The 10,638-nt window shown below is 37.0% G+C and overlaps 1 long non-coding RNA gene across 2 annotated transcripts; it reads left to right on the forward strand.

Annotated features, from left to right (window-relative positions):
- The first annotated feature begins 615 nt into the window (after window positions 1-615).
- On the forward strand, window positions 616-3,688 carry LOC119798049. Of its 2 annotated transcripts, none has more exons than XR_005282656.1 (3): window positions 616-682; window positions 3,339-3,428; window positions 3,633-3,688. It is a non-coding gene; the product is annotated as an uncharacterized LOC119798049 (long non-coding RNA). The 2 variants fall into 2 exon arrangements; XR_005282655.1 differs by lacking the exon at window positions 616-682 and adding an exon at window positions 1,363-1,467.
- Window positions 3,689-10,638: the final 6,950 nt, after the last annotated feature.

The following is a 10,638-nucleotide window of genomic DNA, read 5'->3' on the forward strand; positions in this document are numbered from 1 at the left end:
AACACTCCCTGCATGAATTATAATACAGCTATAGCTGTACTGCTCCACTTATGAAAACAAATCTGTTGGGCTCTTTTTGGCATCAAGACAATTATTCTTATTGGCACATCGCCAGACAGGACACTGGAAAAAAAATAAATAAATACACTTTTCTAAATGTTGCTGTTTGTTTAGTTTGTTGCATGACTTCTTTTTAATTTAGGGTATTAGGATACTCTGTATTGCTCACTATTGTTATGAGATAACATCTCATCAGATAAGATGCAAATACTTAAGAAATTGATCATAAGAATCTGTCTAATTTATTCTTCATCTATTTTGTTTATTGATGCCAGATAAACGCCTCAAACCACTCTGCATACTCCTGATCTTTGCTCTCTTTTCCTCAGTACTTTCTACTGGGATACACCAACGAAACTTTTACACACAGTGTAAATATGTATTTATTTCTGTAGTTTTATTTTGGTAAAATTGTTTGATTAAAATTCATATTACCTCATCCAGGGGTGTTTTCTTTAATTATTGTTGTGCAAATATTAAAGATAAACATTTTCGTAGGGTCTGCAAAGCCTCTTAATCAAAAAGTTAAGCTTTAATTTGTTGCTATCTCCTATAGATGATGATGATGGTGATGATGATGATGATGATGATCATCAGAAACAACTGCAGACTCCAAAACCAGGTAAAAACTTTGGATAATGGTCATTCTGTGCACTTTTTGACTTAGACAAACTTTATTGATACTTTGTATACGCAGAGTGTTCACAAAAAGAAATTTTGGTATATAAAGCTTTTCCACCATGAAAGAGCAGCAGCTTAGCAGTGAAATGAAAATTTACATTTATAAAGTGCAGCGTGATCAAAATGTAAACAATGTAGGAGAGACAAGGTGCAAAAGGCATTGATTGAAGGTTCAGAGCAGTGCAAAAATAAATAAACAGACAGTTGAACAGTTCCTGTATGTTCCTTTTGCTGCATGACTTCTTATTTTGAATTCTATCTCTGATCATTTATGTGTAAATAAGATCAAGCACTAATAAAGCATTAATAAAAGATAATAACGTATCACAGAGAAACGCCTCAAACCTCTCTGCGTACTCCCAATCTTTGCTCTCTTTTCCTCAGTACTTTCTATTTTGAGACACCAATAAAATCTTTACACACAGTGGAAATATTTATTTATTTCTGTAGTTTTATTTTGGTAAAATTGTATGATTAAAATTCATATTACCTTACCCAGGGGTGATTTCTTTAATTATCATTGTGCAATTATTAAAGATAAACATTTTTGTAGGGTCTACAAAAGCCTCCTCATCAAAAAGTTAAACTTTTATTCATTGCTATCTCCTTTAGATGATGCGGCTACTACTACTGCTACTACTACAACTACTACTACTACTGCTACTACTACAACTACTGCTACTACTGCAACTGCTGTAGTAGCAGAACAGCAGACTCCAAGACCTGGTAATGAATGGGATAATGATCATTCTGTGAAACACACTTTTTGAACAGTTCCTGTTTGTTTCTTTTCTTGGCATGAATTTCACTCCGCTTTGCTTCTTCACTTCAAAATAACTCCACCAATCATAGTCGTGCATGATTTAACAATCAGGGGGAAATCTGTAGATTCTATCCCCTCACTTGGAACAAAAGTTTGGATCAGAATAAATGATTTTACGGCTCAAAAAAAAAGGACAGATATTTTGAATAGTCGTTGTCATTAAAAAACAAACAAAAACAAATGAGGTACCATTAGTGTGAATGATCATGCCTAAAGACTCACACTGGCAGCTCATTCCCTCAGCAGGGATTTGAAGCGGGCCTCCTGTGTGCAAGCCATATGACTTACCACTTGAGCTAGACTTAGTATAGCTTATAAGTACGTCCCCAAACATTTACATAAGTAAAGTAAAGATACTCAAAAATAGAACTTAAGTGCAGTAATAAAGTAAATGTACTTTGTTACTTTCCAACACTGGTTAAGTTTCTGTTTGAAGAAGGGTCCTTTTTTTATCCACTAATGTTGCCAATGCAGTTTTTGTTTACCACGGGAACAGAAGGTAGGAAGGTAAAAAGGTAAGAGAAGTGTTGCTCTGAACACTGCTCAACCGGAACTACAAAGTGAGGGGGAAGACACAGCGGTTAGTTCAGGCTCAGTGGGGAATTTGACTTGTGAAACTTGAAGAGGTTTTGGTTGCCGACTCACGTTTCCAGTGAAGTTGTTGTATCCTTGACTCCTCTCTGTGTGCAGTGGTTCCAGTGTTTGTCTGATTTGGTGGAGGGCGGAACAGGTTTTACCCAGAATGCAGTTGATAGTTGGAGAACGGAGATACTGACTGCCACTCAGATTTCCTGCGGTACTTGAACGGGTCCATGTGGAGAATATTCCCTTTCTCAGTGGAAAGCTAAAACGATCTCTTGGGAAAGTGGATCCAAACCTCCTGTTTGAATCCCAGCTCAGTTTAAAGCTCAGTTTCAGGGTGTGAAGGTCCGAGAGATCCAGTTAGCAGGACAACTGCCTGCCAAGAGGCAAAGTCAAAACAAAGTTAAACTCAGGTTGACAAGAACTCAGCTTGGCTAGAGTACCCTAAACTGGCAACACTCTGGTGTCGATGTAGTGGCAGTCAGCAGCTTAAGAACACTCAGTTTAACGAGGAAACCATCCGCAGGTGTGTGAGGAGGCGGACCAGAACCAGGTGCCTCCTAGTGGATGAAGGGAGACAAACACAGAAAACACAGACACAAAACAGGAGCCCTGACATTCAGTATATAAAGCTTTTCCACAGTGATAGAGCAGCAGCTTAGCAGTGAAATGAACGTTTCCATTTATAAAGTGCAGCGTGATCAAAATGTAGGAGAGACATGGTGCAAAAGGCATTGATGTGGAAGGTTCGGAGCAGTGCAAAAATAAATATATCAACAGTTGAACAGTGTTTCTTTGCAGCAAGACTTCTTTTTTTTATTCTATTTGTGGCTTTTTTTGTGTGTAAATAAGATAATTTAATAATAAAATAATAAGAAATAATAATAACAATTTTTCTTAATGCTTATTATTGTTTCACTCATCACTGCTTAATTTACAGAAGTTCACAGAAGTAAACCATTTAATACCTATGGACATAGAACAGATTTAGTTTTTTTGTTTTAGTTCTTGAGAAAGAACAGTACCCTCCAACACTAGGTAAAGAATGGGATAATAATAATTCTGTTAAACACACTTTTTGAACAGTTCCTGTTTGTTTTTATTTTTTTGTTGTTATATGACTTCTTTTTAATAGAGTATTAGTATACTCTGTATTGTTCAATATTGTTATGACTATCTCATTTGTTTGCAGGCTTGATTGCTGTAATTTTATCTGTCGTAATGGTGGTGGCTGCTATAATTGTTGTAATACTTTTTCGACGGAAACTCCTCAAGAGGGAAGGTGAGGAATACTTTGTAAAAATATTCTTGTGGAAGCTCCTCTATAGAAATAAAATTTATTCGCAGTTTAATTATTTTTATTTTTATTTTAGCAGTTTAGTAAAATATACAGATCTGTTATTTATAAAAAGTGACCATGAAATTATTTGCCAAGACGTAACACCTGGTAAAACAATGGTTTATATTTAAATCCTCTCTATCTCAGGGTGTTGTGTTTCAGAGGAAGAAGCAGAGCACAATGAAGATGTTCAAAACACAGAGGTCTGTATATATTCCTTATTTAAATGCAGAAACACCAGATGCAGATATCTTATCACTGCTCTAATTCTTTCAAATTGTTGTTTCATTCTCCAGATAAATGATGAAAATCACCAATATGAGGAGATACAGATACAAAACGGACAAGCAAACACAGTCTCTCCTGGTTATTTTACAGTAAACCTACCAGCAGAACAGCTGCATTAAACCGGTGACAATATCCATGACAACAGTTCCGCTGAAAATACAAATGGATCTTCCATCTTGAATGAGAATATTGAAGGTGCAGGAAAGACTCCAGCAGAGACAACTCTCTACTCTACCATTACAAACCTTGGAGAATAGTGTAGTCAATTAGCGTGGCTCTCCCAAGCATAATTAAAAGGTTTCATGATAAGCAGTGCTTTTTAAACATAAATATATATTTGACAATGTTGGAATCATTATCTTTACAAATAACCAAAAGTGTTTTTTGTTATTGATGTTTGGATCCAGCTTGATGCACAGATTAGGAAAGAACAGTCTAAACTCATCAGAGGAACCCAAGCCTAAGAGGAACAGTCTGATGGTGACAGACTTATACCGTCTATAAATATGGAAAACCTACCAGAACTCCCTGAAGCAAAAAGCAACCAATTTTAAAAGATTACTTTTGTTTCTTTAAAAAACAAATGATTTATGAGTTTCTGCTGTGCCTGCTGCATCTTCAAAGCTGAACTTCTCCACAGCTAAAATGAATGAGATCTTTAGAAGAAAGACTGAGAGAACTGGCAGTTGTAACAACAGAGTTGGCCACCAGATGTCATCATTTTTATTTACAGTCAGAAAACCAGGAAACACAGCTTTTAAGGAGTGAGTGGAGAAACATTCTGAGGTTAAATGTGTTTGGACAGTTATGTTTTTTTGTCTAGTTAAAATTTTGCATATAGTTATGTACATTTAGATCTAAAGAGTAATTATTCAATAATTTACTTGTTTCTGAAACCATTTTTACCTGGTTTCAGGTAACGTTTTATTTACCAGATCATAGTATGTGCTTGATATTCTTTTGTTCATTTTATATGATGTTTATTTTTGTTAAATTTGTTTTTATTACTCTCATTTATCCAAGTTTGTATTTGTTGCTATGGTTGCACCATAAACTTCTTTTTTGCACATTGCTGTTGCATTATTTTAGAACCATGAGTATAAACCAGCTGAAGCTTTTATTCTAAACACATGGCACAATAGTTAAATGTGTTACTCTTGGCAACACTAGATAATGTACCGTATAGCAGGGGTACTGTATTCAGTTAAACTCACCGAAGTCCAGTTATGACATTTCCTCCAGCTTTTTTCTTTTCTGCTTGTGCTAAGGTATGTTTGCGTTTTCACTCATAAGTAAGTGCACTTTTTGCACTTACTTATATAACAATTAGCTTTTTTAATTAATAAAAAAATAGCATTCTCACAGAAATTAAATGCTGGGAATTATCAGTAGGGTTGGGCATCAGTTATATGTGAACAATTCTGATTCCCGTTTCAGTTCCAGCTCCTATTGATTCTTGATTTCGATTCTTTTAAGAAGGAGAATCATAAAAGTGGGCTTTTTATTAATGAGGTTGCTAAAGCAGAGATTTGTCTCGATCAGAAGGTGTGAATTTCTCAATAAAATTAAAAGTGAATAATGTGAACATTATTTTGGATTTTCACATAGTTATTTTCAACCTCAATAAATGGCAGACCTAAGAACTATAATATAAATCTTATACAAATTTTTAAAAAAAGAATAGAATTTTCACAAGGAGCTTTTGGTGTAAAAACATAATTAAAACACATTTAGACATATCCAGTGTCTGAAAAAGCACAGCAGCAGAAGGGAATCTTGACAGTTTCTCAATTTTGACGTTTCAAAAGGTCGGCCATGCGCCGTCCATTGCATAATCATTATGCCAGGGTAGGAGAAAGCCAATAGGTAATTTCTTTATTTAACTATTTTAAATGTCACTGCAAAAACAAATAGTGTGCACACACAGCTGTAGAATCTTCTTCGCTGATTTTAGGCAGCTTGTATTTCTATTTGTGTGTGTTATCTGGTTTGCAAATGAATAAAAAAAATCAACAAATCTGTATTCAGATCTACAAATGTGTACTAAGATTTGCAAACGTGTACAAAGATTTGAAAATGTTTAGAACAATGTGTAAGCACACACAGAGAAACTTATCTCTGAAGTGTTTTCGCTTCAAGACCCAGAAATACAGATAAATCATTGGTTACAATTCAAGCCTTTTCTCAGTTGGCTCTCTTCTTTACATTTTTGCTACACTTCTGTTGTTTGAAATCTGCAAATGTGCAGAGAGGATTCATATGTGTAATATCTGGATTCGTTGCCCTGAGCACTGGCTCACAAGCAGCCTCTTCTTTTTTTGTTTTTATTTTTTCGGCTTTGGGAGTTGACATGGCAAGGAAAGATGGCAGCTAACAGCGAGATGGATTGGACTTTTGAGGCTACAAATAATCTATGGGTAAACATGGATTAACAAATGCAAACAAACCAATGCAATTTAACAATTTATAATGGAATACAAATGTGAAGTTGCTGAGACTGTCCCCGTTTTGGACAATCTGTCCGCAACTACAGCTGTCCCTGGAAATGTCCCGGATTTGAGTGTTTTATGAATGGGGGGTGGGGGGGTTGTGTGTAGACTGTTATTACAGTAGAAAGAGCGTGTGAGCATGCTGCACACAAAACAGCTGTTAGCTTACGGGAGCACGTATACATGAGAAGCAGGGCACACCACTTTTAAAATAGATGAGGAAATAATTTGCTAAAATTTTTGCTCCCATAGATTGACTCTACTAAGCAACTGGAGTAGGTGGAACCTCAAATGAACACAGTGTGCATCTCAGTCTGCCTAATTGTACAAATACTTAATGAGCATTGCCTGTCTTACCGACTTTCTCAGATGTGCGTGGTTCTGGACAGAACCTTCCTTTGTTCAGGATTCAGAGTGAGGTCCACCAGAGGATGGCTGCTTTATAGGATTGCTTGGGCTAGCACCCACCTAACTAAACTTGAATCTGTTTTTCGACTTCAGAAGCGAGCTTTAAGACTAATATTTTGTGTAAATCGTAGACACCCCTCCCAATCACTGTTTGCTCAGGCAAGTATTCTTAGTGTTTATCAAGCGAATCAACTTCAAATAGCTTTATTTGTTTATAGCACTTTTGTAATATTTTTACTTTTAATAATGAATTTGACCAGTATCCATACTGTAGTAGTTGTCTTTTCAGGCCTCCTTACTCTTTTACAACTCAAACACAGTTTAGTGTATTATACACAGGATCAAGGATATTTTATACAAAAAAAATGTTGTTGTTTTTTGTTTTTTTACACAATATCATATAGATGTTTGAAATGGTGAAATATATTTGTTTTTATGGAGACTGCCACTCATTAAGCCCCTTGAGGGTTTTTCAGCAGTTTCTTTTTTAGTAAAACATTATTCTGTTTTTATGTTTTTGTTGTGAAAATAAAATAAATTAATAAAAAAAAAATAAGTAAGCATTCAGCAAGATGCGCAGAATATGCTGTGCTTAATGTGATACGGAAGAAGGTAAATTTGGTAATGTCCTGAGGTGGTAAAATATTTTATTTTGTGGATGTTTAAAATGAGGTACGAATCAAAGAACAACCCTACTGTGTGTTTTTATTATTTTACTTTAACCTGACAGTCCATTGGCCTCATGGTTTCTGATCTACATTATTGAGAGTAAAAATAATTATTTATTTTCTTTCTGCCTGAAGATGAGGCAGTTCTACTGAAAGATTAAGCTTTAGCAAAAATACATTTTGGAGGCTGACGTGCCTCGCTTAATCTTCAGCCAATCAACGATGGACTGCACCCTCTCCGAGGCCAATTGTTTCTCAAGTGCTTCTTTATTAAGACAAAGGCCCAGCTTCATCATTCAGTGCATCAGCCAAACTTTGCCCCACCTACAGCCCATCTCCTTCTTCAAACTTAGATTATTATTAGACCCGCTTATCTTCCGACTTATCCACCACCATTGCCCGGGCTCCAGGGGGACGACTACCTTAATCCTCTTCCAAAGTTATTCATGCAAGCTCATGTCGATTTACAGCATGATGTATTTTGCTGGGGTCCGAGAGCCAAAGAACTTACTTCATTCATGTCAATAAGATCTTTCTAATTGCTTCTTTTCTCAGTTTGAGTCTCTCCATGTTTAAATCCATTAATAGAGATTTCTGACACACTGACTTAATGATTAATAGTGACAAAGCAATGAACAGATGTTTGCCACCAGCATAGTTACTCCGTAATCTGAGTTTGATGGATTGTGTAAACGTTGAATGGAGAATGGAGCCCTTGGACTAATCTCTGCATGTTATCCTTGTTTGTTCAAATTATAAATTATACACATGAAAAAGTTTGGGCACCCCTATTAATCTTAATTATTTCTATTTCTAAATATTTGGGTGTTTACAACACCCTAAATACCCTTAACTACTTTTCACTGACTTACTGGCACAAAAAATTGGTTTGGTAACTACATTAAGATTTGAACTTCATAGCCAGGTGTATCCAATTATGAGAAAATGCATTTAAGGTGGCCAGTTGCAAATTGTTCTCCTCCTTGACCCTTTTCTGAAGATTCATCATGGACACCTCAAAACAACTCTCAAATGATCTGAAAACAAAGATTGTTCAACATAGTCGTTCAGGAGGATACAAAAAGTTGTCTCAGTGAGTTAAACTGTCAGTTTCCACTCTGAGTAACATAGTAAGGAAATGGAAAACCACAGGGACAGTTCTTGTTGAACCCAGAAGTGGTAGGCCAAGAAAAATATCAGAAAGGCAGAGAAGAAGAATGTTGAGAATGGTCAAGGACAACCCACAGACCACCTCCAAAGATCTGCAGCATCATCTTGCTGCAGATGGTGTCACTGTGCATCGTTCAACATTTCAGCGCACTTTGCACCAGGAGATGCTGTATGGGAGAGTGATGCGACAGAAGCCTTGTCTGCAAGCACGCCACAAACAGAATAAGTAAGTAGGTTTTCACTTAAAAGGAGTGAACCTGACTGTGAAAAAGCCCTGAGAGATTGTAGACCCTTCTCAGGCAGTAAAATAGAGCAAAAGGTGTCCTAATTGGGGAACAGACCCCAGAACCAGTCTATGAAAATAGGACTTTTGTGTCTATAAAGGTGGGAAAGTAAACTAGGCCTTAAAAGGAGTGACTGTGTGAGTGTGTGTGTGTGGGCATAACTGAACCTTTAGGTTCTGTTGCTCCATACTAAAACAGCAGGAAGAAATACAGTACAACTCTGGTGGATGTAGAGGCAAGAATTTTCCACCTGAAAAGGTTGAAGTGAAAATTATCACAATGGTATCTTAAGTATTGTCCTGTTGAAATAAACCAGTGTCTTAGAATACTCCAGGTGTTACAACCACACTGGTCCAAAACACTCAAAATGGGAAGTGGGTCTAGTAAAGTAAAACTAAAGAATAAAAACTGGAACGGTGGAGCAGCGACTGCAGAGCTGACTCCAGCTGAAAACCTTCTTCCAGGGCCTGCTTGGTCTCCAGCAATATTAGGTTATTAACAAATGTAAAGAGTCCGCCATTGTTTTATTGAAGCGTGAGAGGGAGTCAGTGCGTGGAGAGTTATAGCTGCAGGGAAAGAGAAGTGTGTAAAAGAGATATGTGATTCAGAAGATAAGGGAGGATGTGTTTGTGGAAAGCAAGAGGGAGCAGAGTGCGAGAAGCAATTTCTGATGGACATGCAATGCAGAATAGAAGGTGTAGAGAAAATGATTAGAAAGAGTAGATGGAGTTTTTTGTACCAAATATGGCGAGGCTTTGAAATGGCCTTAAATGAGTCCTTCTAACTCCGGTAACCCCCCATTTGTAATTGTCGGAGATAATGGAGGCTGTTGATGCAACTTGTCTAGAGGTTGATGGTGTAACACATTTTTTCTTTATAACCTTACAAAAAGGAATTACTATTTAACATCCACAAACATACATCGTATCAAATGATAAAGATGGTAAAAACATGAAGGTGGTGTACCATATATAAAAATGTTGATTGTTTAAACTATATACATTACAATGTCCAGAAGTTAGGAAACTGGACCCAAAGTGGTTTTGAAGCTGTACTGTACATAGACAACTGACTCACTCATGGCTTTCCAAATTAGAGTAACTTTAGACCTGTTGTTAGCAGAAAAAGGGGGAGTCTGTGCTATATTCAGCGAGCAATGCTGCACTTTTATCCCTAATAATACAGATTCGGCTGGCAGCCTGACCATAGCCCTGGAGGGCCTCAGGTCATTGAATGTTAAAATTAAAGAGCATTCCGGCGTGGACACATCTATGTGGGACTCAAGGTTGGACACGTTTGGCAAATATCGGTCCTTGGTGTCCTCGGTCTTAGTGTCCATAGCTGTGTTTGCCGCCATCTTGACCTTGACTCTGCCGCTGTCTAATTCCCTGCATTCGCAGCCTCATTCAGAGCCTTATATCCACAGCTATTTCTTCTCCGCAGCAGCAGTCTCAGATGTATCCGCTCCTCGCCCACACAGACTCTGCAGATGAAGATGATGACAATCAGAATGTGGCAACATTGTTTGCACGCCGTGAGTTAATTCAAAGTCCCTCTGAGTGTAAGTGTTAATGTTTGTGTTACTTTACGAGCTAATAGTCGAACATCATTCCTGAAGTGACTACTTAGTAAAATCTGTAATACTTTAATCAACTGACATTATACACCATAAACAGGGGGGGAATGTTGGAATAATTACTTATAAGATACTTAATGTTTGTTCTTATGATGTATAATGTGTGACATATTACTGTTCCAGAGAGGTGTTGCACAGGCAGTATACATCAACTCTCAGGAAGTATTACTCAAGCTTAGCAAAACCAGCCGTTCTTGGAACATTTGACTG

Source organism: Cyprinodon tularosa, unplaced genomic scaffold (assembly GCF_016077235.1).
Source record: "Cyprinodon tularosa strain WSP-4 unplaced genomic scaffold, ASM1607723v1 ctg608, whole genome shotgun sequence".
NCBI lineage: Eukaryota > Metazoa > Chordata > Actinopteri > Cyprinodontiformes > Cyprinodontidae > Cyprinodon > Cyprinodon tularosa.